This window comes from Hyaena hyaena, unplaced genomic scaffold (genome assembly GCF_003009895.1).
Source record: "Hyaena hyaena isolate Hyena2069 unplaced genomic scaffold, ASM300989v1 scaffold_1205, whole genome shotgun sequence".
NCBI classification, from domain to species: Eukaryota; Metazoa; Chordata; class Mammalia; order Carnivora; family Hyaenidae; genus Hyaena; species Hyaena hyaena.
The window spans coordinates 83,163-105,222 of NW_024081836.1; the positions used below are offsets into that span (position 1 = coordinate 83,163).

Here is a 22,060-nt window from a genome sequence, read left to right on the forward strand (position 1 = left end):
ACTGAATTTCTAAAATCACAATAACACTAGTGTTTAGAATATGACTACTATGCTCTATTTGAGTTCAAATCTCTTCCAAATGTGTTCCTCAACAAGCATGTAAAAAATGTACTAAAATTTTGGGTCTAGTGTCACCTAAAATGTCTATTTTTAACAATTCACAATGAAAATTTGATATACCTACTACTGTGACCCAAAGTAAAACATAACAAACTATATCTTTCTGAATTTAAAAAATACAATGTAAGTAAAAATTCTCCCCACTTTAAGCTCAACAATGTCCATTTAATCTCACATATTATATCAGCTACCATGTATTTACTTCTCTGGCTTTCTATGTAAGGAATATGAAACCCCTGGACATATGAGAGTTAACTCTTACTTCAGATCAGCAGAAGAGTTATACTTTATCCAAATAAGGCACTTTTTTTTCTGCTTCCAAGATCACATTCTTACTTGTTTGGAAGCCTGCAACAAATCCATCAATACCTGTACTCAAAGACACCAAGCAAAGGTGTACTTCGTTTGTAAAGTGTTTCAACCCATCAAGCCCACATCTACTGAGAGCACTTGCACCCTCCACAAAAGATGTGGAGTCCACAACATAGGCGTGGTCACAGTGTTTTTTGCTGCCACCTGACATACCCTATCTGATTGTAATCTACATGAATAATCCTGCCTGCCATAGTCAGTGCAACACCTTCATAGCCACAAGCAGAATCCCTGCTTAGCAGACCCATTATGATAAGGATATCACAGCTGCTAGGAATTCTAGTTTGATTGAGAAAGTGTCCATTTCTATGTTAATCAACACTTATTAATACAATTGTAAAATTTGTTTTTTCCCTACCCAGATGTATCAATTGAGCTCTAAAATTGAAAATAAAAAGTCCTAAAGAACAATAATATACCATCTTTGCTAGACATGCAAAATGGTAGCTCAAAATGGGTTTGGCAGTCCTTATAGCCCATTACCCAATTTCACTTTAAATATGAGTCTGAAAAACAATTATATAGAGATCACCAGTGAATGTGAATTTCTTTGAAGACAGTGCTCTAAAGATTTTCTGACTTCCTGCCACATCCATGGCTGCTTTAATCTTCATCTAAGTGAGGGTTTAAGAGAACCACTTGGGTGAGATGAGTGGGCTCCCTACACTATGGTCTGTCCAACAGACAACACAGATTTTGGTGCCTGACACTGACTGAAAAAAAAAGTGAAAAACAGGAGGCAGGTAGGACTGTCTGTCATGTCAGAATAAAATGTGAAAAGGAGAGAGATGAATGCATACTGCATTATTAGTTTCTGGTTTTGCAAAGATGCAAACTTTCTCCCAGTGGCAAAATAAGCACCACAATGACTGTCATACACGAGGTATTTTGAGAAACCCTCTAGAAGAGATTTGCTTGCCAATGGAAATCAGAAAGGCTCATCTTCTTTCCTAAGAGAAAAGGGAAAAGGTGTTCAAGGGAAGTATGGAAAAAATTTAAGATGTTAGCTGGAAACCCTAACCCTAAGCCTGTGTGCACAATTACACCACCAGTTACATTAAAATTTTTCCCTTTTCTAGTTTCCTTCTGTCCCTTCTGAAACTGAACTTTCAGGAATACCGAAATAGTACCTACTGAGGAAGGGAGGGGATGCAATGAAAAGGAGGATGGAAACTATTTGTGTCCATGTTTCCTCCTATAAATTACAGAGCCTAGATCAGGTTTGAGCTGAAGACTAGACTGAAGGTCAGACAGATATTTGCAAAAGTCGGGAATACTTTAAACTGAAGGAGAGATTGAAATTTGATGAAGATTATATTAGACTTCTTAAAACCTGAAAATAACATAGTTTATTGACAAATAAAACTGACTCTAAAATTAAGATCGCTGACAAAGGTTTGCCATATTACAGAGATTGAAATGTAGTGATGAGAAAGAATATCCAATAATTGCCCATATAATTAGAAGGCCTTGTCCTTTGTCAATCAATAGATTACATAGCTATTAGAATCCTGATATAACATTCTGCTTCTAATTTCTTTGTAAGGGGCTTATTTTTTTCCTCTCTCTCTCTTTGGAAACTTTTAGAATCTTTTCCTTATTCCAGTTAGTTGCGTAACTTCTGGTGTCATTGCTTCAGCTAGCTGATCTTTCTATTTTGTCCTTAATTTTATTTTTTTACATTAATTTTTTAAAATTCTGTTAGTTCATTTAATTTCAATTTCTTCTTCTTTTTTTTTTTTTTTTTTATAAAACAATCCCAAGATTTTCAAACTCCTTTTTTTTCTTTCCAATAGTAGGCATTCTATAATACTTTCTTTTTCTGGTTCTTGTATGTTATATTACTTGCCTTTTTTCACTATTGATTTTTAAAATAAATATCCAAAAATAGTTTTGTGCTTTTTTGTTTCCAAAGGAAAACTTTTTCTAGGGCTGTAATTTTTCCCAAAATAATTCAGAGATAGTCTATGCTTCGTGTTTACCTTGTACACCCTTAATTTACACTTATTTGCAGAGATAGACAATGACTACTTATATTTAGCTGTCTGGAGGAGGTATAAAGAAAACTTTCTAGTTTTCTAGGAATAGGAATCAGTATTTTAACCCTCTAGAGTCTTCCAAAATGTTTTGGGTTTTTGAACCTGAAATGCACCATTTTGGAAAATTGTCCCATTCAAATGGAGACAGACTTTGATGGGGTAATGAGGAGCAGATGTAGCTATCAAGTAGGTTTTTTTAAATATCATGCCCACACTGAAGTTAAGACAAAGTAAAAAGAACACACTGTGGTCAAGCTCCTTTTCTCTTCCCCTACTTTCCTTGCTGCTGCTGATTATTTCTACAGCCACCTTCTTCAGCTGCAATGGCTGAAGAGATCTCAGTGACATTCATCAAGCTGAAATCACAAGGCAGCATTTTTCCCCAACTCTAAGTTTAAGAGACTGATATTTCTGCATAGTACACTCTCTTCAATTTATATATCCGGTCAATTCTTCCTACGTTGTGGTAAGAGATCTGGTACTTTCTAAACTTAAAGTTTTGATAAATATTTTTGATTTATTAGATTCATTCCAGTGAATATCAGAGATTGGTAATTTTTGATATATGCATTGATTTATTAATATTTTCTAAACACAGTCACCTGGAAATTAAAACATCTATTTTTACTCACCACCTTTATTTAAAATTGATCACATTTATGTTGCTTTAATATTATTTTATCTTTTACATTTGAAAAAGTATGAAATAAAAATTCAAAGATTTGTAAGATGGTAGTGGTGGACTATCCTGAGAATGCACTTCAAAGTTAGCCAGCATCTAAATAAATCCTTTTTACCATCTACATATTTACTGCTAGAAGTAATTTTCATAGGGTTTCATGAAATACATTAGATATATTTCCAGGTGTATTCTTCCAAAATTCTTCATATGGTTAAAAATGATCCAAAATATAAGAGATACAGTTGCATATGTAACAAGGATTTTTACATCTGTAATAAATCCTAAGAGAACTTGGGGACAATTCTAAAAGAAAAGGTGAAGGTAAATGATTCTCGAGTGATAAATAATTTCCTGAATGATGGTGGAACAAAATAATTTTTTCGAGTTCTCTTTAAGTTTTATGGTTATTCAAAATAACATAAGACATAAGGAGGAAGTGAAGAATCTCAATCATAGCTAAGCTCTGTTGCACTCAGATACATTCCACTTGACATAAGTATTTTACCTGAAAATGTAGCCCTGACATTCTATTAATAACATTTATTGGAGATTTTCAACCAAGGTAAACAGAATTTACTCTTCCAAGTCCATTTGTATCTGAAGGACATTAGCCATGCACAGTTTGTAGGGACTATAGTGTTCACGACTGTTTTAAAAGCTAGCAGATGTGCCAAAGTAGTATGTTATAACCCCAAATTATGTACCTCATGCAATTGAGAGGAAAGACATTTATTCCTTCACATATAATATTATAGCAATTTCTGGGGATTCAAAGTGTGAATAAATACAACTTAAGTTTATGTACTTTCTATTATAACTTGGAGAGTTAAAAGGCAAAATGAACTGCACAGAGTTCCTGCATGTTTAGTAATGATTGAAGCAAAAGGGGGAAATGTATATATAATGCTAATACAAAAATATTGATATATTAACTTATATAATAATCAGGATAGAATTGTATAAGAAACCAGAGGAATGCATGCAATTGGTTTTATACATGATGCTTACTCTAGAACAAATTACTGCCTTGTCTCTACAATTGTTCAGCATTTGTAATTAATTTCTGACCCAAAATCTATTGCTTTGGTGTGTCATGCGACAAATTATATAACACACTACCTATGTAAGTCAAGGACTTTTGGCACCAACCAACTCCATATTATATAAACATTATGCTGATTTAATACTATATGAGTTGTGTATTATTTAGAACCATGTTGAAATCAGTAAGTATTTTGAATGTAAACTTAGCCATAGCTCTTTATTATTTATAATTATTATACAAACTATTTTTGTGTGAGAGCACTAAACATAGCATCCCATAAAAACTATGTGTTTATGATAGTAAAGAATCATGACTTCACACAGGTGCAGGATCTGTACTATCAATAATTGTAGTGAAATATGAAGTCTAATAGTGATTTTAAAGAGTAATCATAAAATATTAACTAAAGTGTCACCTGAATATGCCAAAGTAGTTAGCTGGATTTTTTTGGACAACTATTTTGAAAATTGAAGATCAAATTAGAGACAAAGTGATATTATCCCATTTACTACAACGCAAATGAAAAAATAGTAACAAAGTAATGTGACCTTCATAGTCACAAAATCAAACAAGCAGAGAGCTACAGTTGTAACCCAGCTCTCTGGCAACAGAATAGCAAATAAATCATGGGCCCCAGATTAAGAATCTTTTCTAATTTAAACTCTGTATTTTAAAGACCTTTTGACCATCAGCAAGTCATTTCATCTCTTTCAGTCTTAGCTTTCCTATTAAAAATTAAAAAAAAAAATAGCAACGAAAACAAAAAACAAGGGTACCAATAATACATCATGAGATTTTGTGAAAATAATACAGGATAAACAAGCTTAGAAATTTAATGAGTAGAGGGCTTAGTGTAATACTTTGTACATTGAAGTGTTAAATAAATATTAGCTATTATTTTTATTGTATTAGCTCCTATTAATACTATGACTACCATTATACTATAGTTTCCACTAGCCAGATTGTCATTCTCAGCCATCAATGTAAAAGTTATCACTATATAAATATCTATCATCAAATAACTCAAAGGAAAGGGCATCTAACTATGTGCTTCTATGGGACCTTGAATATACTGACTCTACCATTAGTATAATTAACTTATCACAAGCTCTCTTAAAACCTTGTCCCTTCTTACCCCTCTCTGTATGCAAAGTAGCAAAATTCTAAAGCTGTTTCTAATTGAATTGTTAACCCCATGATGCTTGTACCAGGTTAAATGCTGAATACTGTCTGAGAAAAATCACATAGCCATTGTCTCTCTTTCAATTCATATAGGATCTTAACAGTACTCAAAATCTTTCCCACACTTTGCTAGCATGCTCTTTGTCTCATTTCCAAAGCAACTGCTTCATACCTTCTCTTCACACCTCAAACTTCCAATTCAACTCACTCTGACTCCACCTGCAAGAACTAAAATCATTGCCTCAAACTTCCTCATGAATATCAAAGCAATCAACCATGAACTACTATATTTTCCTACAATGCATCTACATCGTATCTAACCTGAGTCCACCTGTATTTCTTCCAGTTACAGTGGTCAAGGTAGCTCCTCTCCCGTTAAAGGCTAGCTTTTCTACCTATACCCTAGATCCCACATATTTGTACCTCTCAAGTAGCTGCTGTTGTATTATTCACTTCTCCTTATGAATTATTAATTTATTTCTCTTTCTTGAATATAACTATGCTCTTGTGCTCACCCAATACAAACAAACAACAAACACTAAGAAAACTAAACAAAGCAGGGCCACAACTTCCATTCACCACACATTACTCTCTTATGCAACACTATTTCTCTTTAACTTCATAGAAAAATTCTTGTTAGACTTACTCATTATCTATAGTCACTTAATTACACTTTTTAACTCCCAATTTCCTCATCCTACTCAAAACTGATTTTGTCCAAATAAGTCTACTGATAGTAATCTTATCTGGTCACCAATTGTCTCATGTATGTTATGCATGGCTGCTTCTATATCCTCATTTTAATTGACCTCTAGGCAGAATTTTTCACAATTGAACACTTTCTTCTTTTTAAAAATGCTGCTTTTCCTTGTCATTGATGATACCATATTCACCTGTCTTTTCATTTACTTGTTGGTTGCTCCTCTTTAATCTCCTTATATGATGAAATATAAATTTTACAATTGCCCAGATTAGGCCAGAGACTTTATTTTTTCTCTTTACTGTGTCCCAAGATCATATAATCAGTCCCAAAGATTTAAACAGAGTTCACTGATACCTGTATACTGTTGACATCAATTTTACATCTCTAATAGTGGCTTTTCATTAAATTCTATCATCAGAAATGTATATAGAGTTACTTACTTGAGTTGGTTTCCTGGCCATTCAGATATCATATGATCTAAACAGAGCTCTTATTTCCACTATTTAAAAACAAAAGGCAAGTAAAGAAACGACTTCACCCAAACCATCTCAGAGTAAGAGTTAACTGATTTTCTATCTTCTACTCTTTTTGTCCATAATCAGTCATTTCCCGTAGTCAGAGTGATCTTTTAAAAACCGTAAGTCATTTTTCTGTTTAAGATCCAACAAATATTATAAAATGGAATCATATAAATACTCAATCTGAAAGATAACAGAAAAATGAAAATGGGGTAGAAAAAACACATAAGATAACAATGAGTGAAATGATACATTTACACCTAAGGATATTTATAATCATATTAAATTTAGAGGTAAAAACACTCAAATTGAACAGCAGAGATTAGCATATTGCATTAAAAATTAAGACTTAAATCTATACTTCCTTCATGAAACCCCCTTTATATATAGACACAAATAGGTCAAAAGTTAATAGACAGAGACAAAAAATAGAATAGCAATTTGCCAAAGGCTGAGGGAAGGGAGAATGGGGAGTTATCTTTTAATGAGTACAGTTTCAGTTTGGAATGATGAAAAAGGTATGGAAATGAATAGTGATAATGGTTATACAACATTGTGAATGGACTTAATTTTATGGTTAAAACAATTACAATGGTAAATTTTATATTATATATATTTTATACCCAAAAAAATCAATGTATAAAGAAAAGAGTATCCCAGGTCAAGGTTAAAGTGTCTATCTGATGTTAAAAAAATATATAACTGTTACAAATCATATTATCAGAGAAAAATAATACAATTTTATCAAAATCAGGAATAAGTTTATCAAGAAAACAAAACTCATATGCACCTAAAAACAAAGTAGCAAAACACATGAAGCAGAATCTGTTGTAGTACTAGGAGAAACAGATAAATGTAAAATTATAATTGAGGATTTCAGTATACCTCTCTCAAAAGGAGACAGAACAAGTATTGCTATATCAGGTTTTAAAAAACACTATAAAACAACTTAATTTAATAAACTTTTTAAGACATTCTATCCAACAATAGCAGAATGCACATTATTTTGAAGTGCATGTAGAAAAAAAAAATCCAAGATAGAGCATTTTCCGGGTCATCAAACATGTTTCATAAGATTCAAAGTGTTCAAGACAGACAACATAGTCTTCTAACTATAATGGGATTAAATTAGAAATCAACTATGGGAAGATGTCTGAAATATCCCCCAAATAACTGAAAACTGAACACTCCCTTATATCAAAATCATGGTAAGAATCATGGAAAAGAAAGGACAAAAAAGGAAAAAGTACTTTGAACTAAATGAGTACGTAAATAGAAATTATTGAGATGCAAATAAAACATATTTAGAGGGAAACATAGTATTAAATACCTACACTAGAAAAAAATGACACTTTAGTGACCTCCGTTAACACTTTGAGATATTAGAAAAAGATTAATCCACAAAACAATTAAAATAGAGCAATAAAAATCAAAGAGGAAAATAAAAGAAAACAAAACAGCAGAGAATATCAATATTATCAAACATTCTTTTAGATCAATGAAATAGACCACTCTACCCAAACTATTAATAAAGTGGTAAGGAAAAAAATTACTAATATAAAAATAGGATAAAGTATCTCTACTGATTCTACAGATACTACTTAGATAATAAGGGCATATTAAAAATAATGTAAGTCAATAAATTTGTCAATTTAGATAAAACAAACTCCTTGTAAGACAGAAACAACCAAAGAGCCTCCAAAAGAAATAGATAACCTAAATAGCTCTATATCTAATGAAATTGAATTTGTGGTTTAAAACTTCATAGGAGGGACACCTGAGTGTCTCAATAGGTTGAGCTTTTGACCCTCAGTTTCAGCTCAGGCTATGATCCTAGGATAATGGGATCTAGCCTTACGCAGCCTTCCTCAGCATGGAGTCCACCTATGATTCATTCAATCTCTCTCTCTCTCTCTCTCTCTCTCTCTCTCTCTTCCTCCTCCTCCTCCTCTGGCCCTGTCTCCCCAACTTGCACACATGTTCTCTCTTTCTCTCTCATTAAAAATAAATAAATAAATAAAATGCTAAACAAAACAATAAACCTTCATAGGAAAGATACTCCAGGACCAGATGGCCTCACTAGTGAAACTTATCAAAAATTTAAGAGGAAATAACACCAATTTTATGTAATCTTTTCCAACAAATTCAAGAGAAAGAAAAGTTCAAGATCATTCTATGATGTTAACATCAATCTGATACAAAAAATTACAAAGACATTACAAGGAAAGGAAAAGGGAGAGAAGGGAGGGGAAGGGAGGGGAGGGGAGTATAAGGGAGGGGAGGGTAAGGGAGGGGAGGGGAGGAGATGGGAGGGAAGGAGATTAATGCCACTCATAAATAGGGAGGGGAGGAGAGAGGAGGGGAGTGGAGTGGATGGGAGGAATGCTCCTCATAAATGAAAGTAGAAATTCTTAATAAATATTTAGCATGTAAAATGCAACAATACATAAAATGGATAACACATCATAACTAAATGTCATTTATGTTAGGATTACAAGATGTTTTCATATTCAAAAATCATCCATTTGTAATTCACCATATTGACTAAAAATAAACTAAACAAAAACAGAGAAAACATTCATCTCAATGGATACAGAAAAAGCATTTGGCAAAACCTAATATACACTCCTGATAAGAACTTTCAGTAAACTAGAAATAGGATACTTCTTCTTCTTTATGAAAGATATCAATGGAAACACCTACAGTTAACATCATACTCAGTGGTAAAAACTGAATTCTTTCCTTCTATGATCAGAAACATTACAAGGATGTCCCCTCTCATCATTTCTACTGCAATACTGTAATAGAAGAATCTGGCCTAGGCAATGAGGGAAAATAACATGCCCTGGAATTAGAAGAGAAGTAAAACTACATTTGCAGATGAGGGAATCTTGTATCATGCAAGTTTGGTAAACTCATTCACTCAACTGTTATTCCCTAAAATATCTACAAAAATGATAAGAAACAAATATGTAAGGGAACTCATAATAACTACTTTTAAAATTGAAGCTAAATAAAAATAATGTAAAGTTCTATACCATGTATGCTCATATAGTTTATTTACTTCTGCATTTCAGCGACTGCATTACGTAGTTTAGTGAATGAAATAAAGGCATAATGTAAAAATTAAGGGTATTTATTGATTTTAATTTTAATCTGGAAACTTATATGGAGACAACGGGTTTAACTGCTAATTTTAACCTCCTATATCTTAAGAAAATATATTTTTAAAAAACTTTGCTTATTTTGCAGGACATCATTGGTACAGTTTTCATATAAGAAAATAAAATTTATTTTACGTATTACTATAACCATATTCTGATTGAGTGAGTCCACAAAAGCAGATTCCAGATCATCTCAAAACTCAGTCCTGCTTTCATATGGGCTCTAGACCCTTTTACAGTCTATCTCTGTACACAGCCCTTTTGAAATCAGTGGAAATTCCCTGTTCAAATCAACAATATGAGGGTATGAAACCAAATGGAGAAAATGACCCTTGAGATACTATGACTCTTGAAATTGAAAAGTTACCTTTTTATTACAATATAACACATTTCCTATTTCAAGGGCAGTAAAGTTACTTGTTAAAAAGTATTTCTACAACAGCCTTCACATTCACCAACACACTGATGTATTAAAACTGAATTGAGGTTTTAGGAATGAAAATAATGAAAACAAAAGTAAAGTGCTCCTTTAAAGTAGTTTTATGAACTAGTTATCAAGTGTAATAATGGTTTTGAAACTATTGGGATGCAGAAAAAAAAAACCCCTACCATTTCCATTTTTAAATAACTTGAGATATCTAATTTATTAAAACTTAAATGGAGTAACTCTATATATTTTATATACAGTGTTTTATATATATATATATACATGTGTTTTATATATATATATATATATACATGTGTTTTATATATATATGTGTATATATATATATATTTATATATATATATATATATAAAATTTGGCATTTGAACTTTTGGTGTAAATTATAGTGGCATTAATTACATTCACAATGTTGCACAGCCATCAGCACTATCGACTTCCAAAGCTTTGTCATGAACCCAAATGAAAATCAGTGCTCATTAAGCAATAACTCCCCCTTCCCTCTACCTCACTCCTGGTAAGCTCTAAGCTACTTTCTGACTCTTTGAATTTGCCCATTTGTGCTATTATGCAATATCTGTTCTTTTATGCCTGGCTTATTTCATTTAGCACAATATTTTCAAGATTCATCCCTGTTGTAGCATGTATCATAATTCATTTTTAAGGATGAATAATAATCAACACTGTTTATCCCACGTTTTGTTTATCTATTCATTGGTTGACAGACACTTGGATTGTTTCTACCTTTTGACTATTGTAAACTAAGCCACTATGATTATATATATACTTGTATCAGTTTGAATTCCTACTTTTAATTCTTTTGGATATATATCTAAGAATGAAATTATTGAGTCATATGGTAATTATATGTTTAATGCTTTGAGGAACTCTCAAACTGTTTTGCATAGTAGCTGTACCATTTAACATTTCTACCAGGAATATACAAGAATCCCAAGTTCTCCACATCTTCATGAGGATTTATTATTTTATTTTTGTGTGTATGTGATATCCATCCTAGTAGGTATGAAGTGAAATAGTTTCATTGTGGTTTTGATTTACATTTCCTTCATGACTGATGATAGTAAGCATCTTCTCATATGCTGATTGGTCATTTTCATGTTTTCTTTGAATAAATGGCTGTTTGGTTCTTGGCCCATTTTGTAACAGTGTTGTTTGGTTTTGTTGTTGTTGTTGACTTGTAGGAGTTCTTTACATATTCAGGATATTAAACACATTTCATAAGTGTGATATGCAAATATTTTTTTCTATGGGTTGTCTTTTCATTCTATTGATAGTGCCCTTGGTCTATGCTTTTGGGGTCATATTTAAAAAGTCATTGCTGGGGCGTCTGGGTGGCTCAGTCAGTTAACCATCCGACTTTGGCTCAGGTCATGATCTCATGGTTCATGGGTTCAAGCCCCGCATCGGGCTCTGTGCTGACAGCTAGCTCAGAGCCTGGGATACTGTGTCTCCCTCTCTCTCCGACCCTCCCTTGCTTACAGTGTCTCTCTCTCTCTCTCTCTCTCTCAGAAATAAATAAAACATTAAATTTTTTTTCTTTTTTACAAATAGTTTATTGTCAAATTAGTTTCCACATAACACTCAGTGCTCATCCCCAAAAGTGTCCTCCTCCATGCCCATCCCCCCCTCCCCCCTAAAAAAAATTTTAAAGTCATTGCTAAGTCCCAGGTAATGAAGATCTGCCCTTGTATTTTCTTCTAGGAGATTATGATTTTAGCTTTAAATTTGTGTCTTTTGATCCATTTTTATTTATTTTTATATATGGTATAATATAAGGGTCTGTCTTCATTATTTGCATGTATTACTCAGTTTCTCCCCACTGAAAGATTGTAGCATCCTTGCTTGATGTCAGTTGCAACATATATACATAATATGCAATATATATATAGTGGCAAATATAAAAAATATATATATATATAATATTATATATATATATATTTCTGTGGTGTCAATTTTACTCCAATGGTGTATATGTATATCCTTATGTCAGTACCACATTATTTTCATTACTATAGTTTGTAAGCTTGAAATTGTGAAGTATGAGCTTAACTTTGTTATTCTTTTTCAAGATTGGTTTGACTACTCAAGGTCCTTTAAAATTCCATATGAAATTTAAAAGAGCTTTTCTAATTTTACCCAAAATATCTCATTGACATTTTGATAGGAATTGCACTGATTCTGTATTTTAGTAGAAGCATCATCTTAACCATATTAAGTCTTGCATATATGAGCGAGATGTCTTTCCATTTACTTAAGTCTTCATTAATTTCTTTCATCGATGTTGTAGTTTTCAATGTACAGGTCTTGTACCTCACTGGTTACATTTATGCCTAATAGTTTGTTCTTTTTGATATTATTGAAAATGAAACTGTTTTCTTAATTTCTTTTTCAGGCTGCTTGTTGCTAAAATATAGAAATATAGATCATTTTTGCAAGTTGATTTTTCATGTATCAAATTTCCTGAATTTTTAAATTAGATGTAGAATAATCTTGTGGATTCTTTAGAATTTTCCACATGCAAGATCATGTCATCTATGAGCAGAAACAATTTTACTTCTTTATTTCAATTTGTATGTCTTTTGTTTATATGCCTTGCCTAATTACTCTGGCAAGAACATCAGACAACTATGTCAGATAACAGTGGTAAAAGCAGATATCCTTGTTTTGTTCCTTAGAGTAAAAGCTTTCAGTCATTCACCATTAAATATGATGACCTTTAGTGGCAGACCTTTACCATGTAGAGAAAAATTGCTTCTAAACACTTTTTGAGTGTTTTTATCATGATAGATGTGAAACATGATATTTTTATGCATCATTTAAAGTTACTATGTAGGCTTTTATTTTCCCTTTATTACATTAATGTAGTATAATACATAGAATTTCATATGTTGAACCATGCTTGCTTTCTTTGTGTAAATCCCACTTGGTCATCTTTATAGTCCATTTAATGTGCTGCTGAATTCACATTAGGAGTACTTTGTTGAGGATTTTTGCCATCAATTTCATTGACAAAGGATATTGGTGCAATTTTCTTTACTTGTAGTACCTTTGTATGGCTTTGCTTCTAAGGTAACGCTGGCCTATAGAATAAGTTAGAAAATATTACTCTTCACTTTAGAAGAGTTTATGAAGAATTGGGTAAATCTACCAGTGATTAATTCACCAGTAGTTCTGCGCTTTTCTTTGTTGGGAGGCATTTCTTTGAATTTGTAATTATTGATTCAATCTGCTTACTTGTTAGAGATCTATTCAGATTTTCTTTTTCTTCTTGAGACAGTTTTGAAGTTTGTGTGCTTATCAGAATCAAACCATTTAATCTAGCTTCTCCAATTTGTTGGCATACGGTTGCTCAGAGTATTTTCCTACAATCCTTTCTATACCTGTAAAGTCAATGAAATGTTCCTTGTTTTTCTGGTTTTAGTAATTTGAATCTTTTACCTTTTTTCCTAGTCAATCTGAATAAATATTTTTTATTCAAGTATAATTAACATGCAGTGTTATATTAATTTCAGGTATATAATGGTTCAAAAATTCTGTATATTACTCAGTGCTCATCACAAGTGTATTCTTAATCCCCTCCACCTTTTTCATCCATCCCCTCCCCACCTTCTGGCAACACCAATTTGTTCATTATATTTCAGAGGCTTTTTTTTTTTGTTTCAATCTTTCTTCACTTGTTTCTTAAATTCTATATATGAGTAAAATCATATGGTATTTTTCTTTCTTTAATTTATTTCACTTAGCACTTAGATCTATCTGTGTTGATATAAATAGTAAGAATTTGTTCTTTTTTATGGCTGAGTAATATTCCTCTGTGTGTGTGTGTGTGTGTGTGTGTGTGCGTGCGCACTCACCTGCTCATGTTTATTTTATACCATTTCTTGTAGCATCTTTTTATTTTTATTCTTTAAGTTTATTTATTTATTTTGAGTGAGAGAGGAAGACGAGAGTCAGAGAGAGAGAGAGAGAATATCTCAAGCAGGCTCCATGATGTCAGTGTGGATCCTGATAAGAAGATCAATCTCACAAACTGCAAGATCATGATCTGAGCCAAAATCAAGAGTTGGACACTTAACTGACTGAGTCATCCAGATTTCGAGATGCCCCATTACCATCTTGTTCTAAAAGTTGTTTTGAGGGGTACTTGGCTGGTTCATTGGAAGGGCATGAGACTCTTGATCTCCGAGTCATGAGTTCAAGCCTGATGTTGGGTATAGAGACTACTTAAAGAGATCGATCGATAAGGAAGGAAGGAAGGAAGGAAGGAAGGAAGGAAGGAAGGAAGAAAGAAAGAAAGAAAGAAAGAAAGAAAGAAAGAAAGAAGAAAGAAAGAAAGAAAAGGAAGGAAGGAAGGAAGGAAGTTGTTTTGAATTTAGAATATTGTCATTAAATGTAGTATGAATTTTATGAAACATGTTTGGAGCATGATAAATGACTTACTCCATTATCCATATCAATTTTTTCACTGACAACATCTCATTTCATTTCCACAACATTTTGCATAGGCATTATTATTCACAATTCAGAAGTGACAAAATAAAGATTATAAAAGTTTAATAATAAATTCCTAACTTGTGAATTGGAGAACCTGAATGCAAATTCAGGGCTCCTGAGTCTGTATCCCACACTCTTTCAACAATATAGTACTCCTAGAATATCACCATCTGGTGATTTGAGTAATCTATAAATATAAAATTTGTACATTGAAGAAATTTGTAGACTTTTCAAAACTATTTTATTCTGTTACCAGAGTTATCATTTCAAATAAGAGAATGAACAGTTTTATACTATTTTACTTAATAAAAGCAAATACTCCAGAGGATGCACTTTCACTTCTTTTGCTAGATGGTATCATTTTAAAGTTTGAGACATATGTCAAAACACTCATATCTAAAAATAAGAATAGCATACAACAACAACAAACAACTTGCCAAGGTTCATTTGATTTGTGTAACTTCAGTAGTTTAGAATCATTATTTACTTAAAAAGATTATATGTTTTGTTTTTATTTTCTAAGTCAGCATTATATTATTGTTACTTCCTCTCTATGTAAATAATAGCAACCTGCATGCTCCCTAGAGTGATCAGTCCTCTGAAATGCAGGGGGGGAAAGTGTTTCTGTATTTTGTCATTAAAGTTCTTCTTGTTTGCAATCAGAATGCTATTTACTTTATACAGTACGGAATGTCTTGTATGCCATTCTAGAAAAGTTAAAGTAGGAAATTTTATGAGAGTATGCAAACACAATAGGTTACTAGAGGTAGACCCAGTAATAACAAGAAATGTGACAATTTACATTGGTCAAAGGAACAGACAGACTCCTGAGCTGTTGTAAAAATTGAAGGCCACAAGCGATCAGCCAGATCCAATTTATTATAACAAGATATTAAATTACTCAAATATTTCAAAATAAAGAAAGGAATATGCACTCTGAATATTTCTATACATATTTTTAAATTTTTAAAGTGTTTCTTTCGGAAAAAACACTACTTCTTGTCAAATAAATATAGCATTGCAGTGCATAGTTTTAATACGTGCTAGTTTATTCCAGTTTACAGAAGGTAATTCAAAAATTAGTAACTAATTCTACTATACACTAAGGTTTACTTAATAGCATCTCTATTTCAAGTCTCTGTTTTGTGAAATACATACTGGAGTAGAAAACTAACATCATTTGGCCAAATCAAATTAATGGTATATAAATTAAGCTTATTTTGAGTACATTGTTAATTTAACAAAAAACAATAGGTAATCTGTATGTCCATCAATACAGGAATGAGTGGATAAATTATGCTACTATTACATGGAGCATATTGAACTGTTTACTCCCTAGTGATACTTATCTTTTTCTCCAATCTTGTCAACTTTTAATTATATCTCCAGAAACAGAGTTCTCATTTTGATTCCACAATGCAAAGCACTTGTGTAAAATTTAAAGGAAAACCAAAAAGGAAACCATTATTCTCTGCTGTTAGAGATAAATAGCTGAACAGATGTGAAGCATGAAGCAAGTTCCACGTGAACTTTTGTTAATCATCTGCAATTGAGATAATTGATAGGCACTTCCTGGGTTTGGGGATTTACTAATTTCTTGCAAGCTGTAAAGGGTGATCATTATTCTTTGCCCCTTGTCCTACTGCCAACTTTTAAAAAAATATCTATTTTCTTTTAGCACATGCTCCTGTTAAAATGTATAGTTCCAGTTCTTGAGGCAAAAAGACAATTATACACTTTAAAATTAATGACTTAAATCTCTATGCATTGACATGGAGAAAAGTTCACATAATATTATTTCATGAAAGCAAAAGAATGCTACAGAATGATGTCTATTTTGTGAAATTATGAAACTTTGTTTTAATAAGCTGTTCTCACAAAATTTGTTTATATTATGAACAATGTATACATAAGCATAGATATGGGAGTAAGATGTTTAAGGGGCAAAACTATAACCTCCATGAATCTCAAAATTATTTAACCTGATACAGCATACATTTTATTTTTTAATAAATAATAATGGTATTGAAATTATTACAAAATTAAATTTTATATTTAAAAAAATTTTTTTAATGTTTATTCATTTTTAAGAGAGACAGAGAGACAGAGCATGAGAGGTGGAGGGAGACACAGAATCCAAAGCAGGTTCCAGGCTCCAAACCATCAGCACAGAGATCGATATGGGGCTCAAACGCACCATCCATGAGATCATGACCTGAGTCGAAGTCCAATGCTTAACCAACTGAGCCACCTAGGTGCCCCTAGCAACACTAAATTTTTTTAAGTCTAAGTTTTATGAAAAAAAATTAAAAAATTCTTTTTATTATTTATTTCTAGGAGAGAGAGAGAGAGGCAGCGTGAGCAGGGGACGGTCAGAGAGAGAGGGAGTCACAGACTGAAACGGGCTCCAGGCTCTGAGCTGGCAGTCAGCACAGAGCCCGACGCGGGACTCGAACCCACGAACCGCGAGATCATGACCTAAGCAAAAGTCGGAGGCTTAATCGACTAAGCCACCCAGGAGCCCCAAGTTTTATGAAATTTATAATTGCTTATAAAGGATTAAATTGTTTTGTGTCAAGGTATACAGTTTTTCTAGTTTATGAAAATGTTTGCTCTTTCTGTTCTCCACATCCATTTGCCCTTTTTTTCTGTTGTTTTACCCTGTCAATTCTGTATTTACCACTCTTCCAAAGCTCATATACTTTAGAAAAGTAGACATCAGTACCAACTTCAGGATTAGTCCCTACCTGGCTTAGTTTAGGGTGATTGATGAAACAAGCCCAATTCAAGCAAGTAAGATACATAAAATGTATTTGGGCATACTGAAACATACTTCCCCACTCTTCAAGTATTTCTGGAAGATACCTTCTCTTTCAGTATGATGTAAAGCAGGAAACTTGCAGATCCTGGATTTTTCTGGAACCCATTTTATGAGTTTGAGAAAAATCAACAAGAAAAATTGCATTCCCTTAAGGCAGACAAATTAAGTCTCCTTTGGTGTTCTCATGCTAATGGTAGGTGGCATCTGCTGAGGGGGATGCAAGTAACCACTGCTGGCACAGGGAACATCTCCCTGCCTGCCCCATTTCCTCCCCCTGCTAGTGTTAGAGTTCACCAGCAGGTCCATGGTACCACCCAAATGCTCACAAATTGTCTGGCCTGGTGGGGGGCGGGGGGATGGATCAACAAGTTCGGCAACAAGTATGTCCAGCAGACCACGCCCCTCACCCTGGAGTGCACCATCAACATGTACCCTCATACCAATTAGATTTTTGGTACAAAAGAGCCCCTGTATGAGAAGGACAGCTCCGCTGCAATCACATTTCAGCACATGAGGGAGGACTTTGATCAAATCAAATGAGAAGGAGTGTAGAAGGGGCCCTAATTGTACATGAGCACCTGCTACCACATGTGTTACCACTACAGCTGGGAACAACTTTCTCCACACAACCTGGTGGTGAAGTTAACCCAGGAGAAAATGAAATTTAAGGACTAAAACGCTTAATGACAAGTATACCAGGCCATCAAAATGTAATCCTTCAAGATGGGGGTCACTGAAGACTGCACTGGTAACTGGTGGAGACAAACTTTTGAACCTCCTTAGTACCCATATATTCTTCCACATATCAGAAAACCTAAAAAAAACATTATGGAGCTGTTTTTGGTTCAACGTTAAAAGAAAGCCTTGTTTGCAGTTCCTAAAAATTATAAGCTGATATCTGCACCATAATTTAAATTGTAAGACAGTGCACTAAGATATGGACCCCTCATTTCTATTCTCCCTCAGTTTCTGAGTAGGTTCAATTTTATATACAATTGAATTCCTGCACAGTGAAAAGTAAAAGAAGTTGACACAGCTATACAGTATTGAATTAACATGGTAGAAAAGATTTTTTTGACTTTTATCTCTCCCAATTCCTAAATTGCTACCTACTTTCTGTCATTTGAAAAGTAAAGTTAATATGAAGAACTAGAGAGTGATGTAAACAAATGTGATAATGTTTCATTTACTTTTGGTTCCACTCACACTTTCTTGTACACCATTAAAGAACACAGACTTCTTCCTATTTGTATTTTTTAACTTCACATTAAATTTGTAAAATTCTTTAAAATGATTGGCAAATAAGACACAAATAAAATAGGTCTTTGATGACAGTAGGAATGAATCATTAGATTAAACATTCTGAACCTCATCCTAACTCTACAACAATTTTTGCATATTCTTAAAGCCAGTGTGAATCTTGTATTCTTATGCTTGCAAATGAAAGACTGCTAACAAATACAAAAAAAGGTGATTAATCTGGACTTGGGTAACCTAACAATGTACTCTATTTCAGGTTGGGAGGTTAGAAATAGATCTATAAGGGTAAATTGATTGTTAAAATTGTTACTTGTGGTAATGATTAACTCATAGTATTTGTCTTCTAAGGGTATAGTTTAGGAGACTGGGAGGAAAAGTACCTTTGGATTATATTTTATCTTTCAGTACCATAATGGCAAATATTGGTGGAAATGTGAGAAATAGGATTCCTCAATTAAGATAGTGGGAAAGCTCATTTATATATCCATTCTTGAGGCCAATCTGACAGTGTTTCATCAAACTGAATTTGCGTATGTCAGGTGATACAAAAATAAACTCCTGGATTTATATTTCAGAGAAATTTACATATGGGAATTTCATTAAGGACCATCCAATATGTGTGAAGAGGTTCATAATAGGAATAATTGAATCATATTATATCAGATTATTGGAGACAATCTAGGTTTTGAATGTATAAATATAATGAGGTAGATCTATACCATAAAAAAGATAAACTAGGTATATATACACAGTAGGCTATACAGGACCTAAAAATAGTGGTTAGTGGAAACATTTAGAGACAATTATGTAAATCTGTATAAATTTGTGTAAATTAACAATAAATAATTTTCAAAAAATATATGTTTTTTTAAAGCGACATACAATCTCAAAAGTCCACATCTAGCAGCCTAGAATTATTTCCTATGGGCAATGGGGTGGGGTGAGAGTGGAGAATGGGGAGAAAAGAAAAGGAAATATACCAGTAGGATAATAAAATGGAATTTTGCATGGACTACCACTATTTTACCATGAAGTAAGAAAAATTAACTCAAACTTTGTCCTGGTTCAAATATGGTAATAACAGTATTAAAGTAACATACCTTGAAAATCAGGGATTTAAGTTTAGGCTTCTTCGACATCAAAATTGCTTATTTTACTGCCCCACATTGTCCCTCATACAAATCTCATTTAATGAATACAGAAAATAATTTTAAATAAAATCATGGTTACTGTATTGAGAGAGAAAGAATCTTTTGAAAACATCACTGAATAATAATTAAATATCCCCTAAGGGCTAGGATTCAAAGCTGGCAATCCTAGGGGTGATCTATCACAGTAAGAATGTTGGGAGTTATTGGGTTGTGGAGTTAGCAATGAAAACATACTTTGCAGAGATTTATTATGGGGTTTCAATTTGATTTCCCCCAGGCTATTAGTGGTAACGCTATGTGGAAAGCTGTTTCCACATACCAAGGGCTTTACGGTCAGCAATATATCATTATTTCCCCCACTTTTATTTTATATTCTTCAATTTATCTAGACCTCAGTAGGGTCACAAATGTGGTCGTGAATATCTGTGTGTACTCTGGGACTTCTATTTTGTAAGTAAATAGATAATATAGATTACTATAATGTGGTTAAACCCAAAGAAAAAAATTGTTGTAAGTAATCTAAAACTGCCCGATGACAATTTGAATCCCTTTTTACATAAAGAATTTGTGTTGAAGTCAATTATCTCAAAGATTAAACGGGCAATATTAACATGTCTTCAATATTTATGAATTTTAAATGTTGTGCTGTAAGTTATCCACTCCTGCATAAAGGTACACAAAAATTAATAAATTAAAACAGTATTATGTTTCGGCCATATCTTAAATTGTTTCAGGGCCTCACGGTGTTGCTTTTGTCAGTGCATGTGTAACCAAGGTGAGGAAGTTCCTCTCCTCGTATGTGTATGTGTAACTGAAGGATCCAGTTTCAAAGTGTCCTGCTTAAATCCAGCAACTTGGGGCTGGTAGTCAGCTGCAAACAGGAGGAGCAGCAGTTTTGGGCTTTGCTTCCTCCTCACATAGGCTTCTCCAGGGGCTACTTGAACTTACTCATGGCTGGCTTCCAAGAGTGAGCATACAAGTAAACAGATGACAGATTTTTTTCTTGACATAGCGTTAGGATTCATAAAATCCCACTTTCACCATATTCTATTGGTTATGGTTGCTGTAAAATCCTATCGATTGAAGGAGATGAGAACATAAATCACATACGGTTGGGTGAGTTTTAAGGTTTTGCAAGACTGTGTAAAATGAATGGGAGATCTTGTTTCAAAACGGTATTTTTCAGATGCATTTAAAAAAATAAATCTGACTTTTCATATTATAATGATTAAGATCTGTGAATTAGAAGTGTTAAAAGTAGATACACTTTCCTTATTATGTATTTCAAAAGAAAAGTTTGCAATACTTCCTTTTAATATATTTTGCACCAGGAATATCATTGTTACTTAGGAGATTGAGAAAATTTCTTGTAAGCTTGCTGTATTAAAATTTTTATCACTGAAATGAGGAGGTTTTGTCCCTTTAAGATGTTGTATTCATTTTACTTATATTGTATTTATAATCTTTGATTACATTTCTGTGACTGAGACCATAATTTCCCTTTTTCACAATGTTTTCTTTTCATACTTTGGAATTTAGCTTATGATAGATGTTGATTCAAGGTAGTTAATAATTATAGATAGTTATTAAATGTTTAGATTCATTTAATAACAACAAGACTCCTCAAATTTTCTCTTTCACCTTGTGTCAGTTCTGGGTAAGTTACAGAAACTATAATTTGTTCAATGATTGCACTGTTAGTATAGAGAATTCCATAAGGCCCAGTTAACAAAATAATGGCATCTTTTATAGCCACGGTGCAATTATAAATTAAGAATTTAACATTGCTACAATATTGTTAACTAAATTACAGATTTTATTTTCATTTCTCCAACTTTTCCACTAATGTCTTTTTCAGTTTCAGGGTCTAATCCAAGACACTACAGTGCAATTATTCATTATGTCTCTTTATTTTCCTTGTAAGTAGACAAGTGACAATCTACCTCCAGTTCATTTTTATCTTTAGTTGCAGTATTTCATGATCTCAAATTAAAATGCAGATCCTTTACTCAGCTACCTGTCCCTTTTCCCACCCCCTCAAGCCCT

General features: G+C 32.9%; 1 pseudogene; it reads left to right on the forward strand.

Moving 5' to 3' along the window:
• The first annotated feature begins 17,819 nt into the window (after positions 1–17,819).
• LOC120224596 lies at positions 17,820–18,602 on the forward strand (annotated as a pseudogene).
• The last annotated feature ends 3,458 nt before the right edge of the window (positions 18,603–22,060 follow it).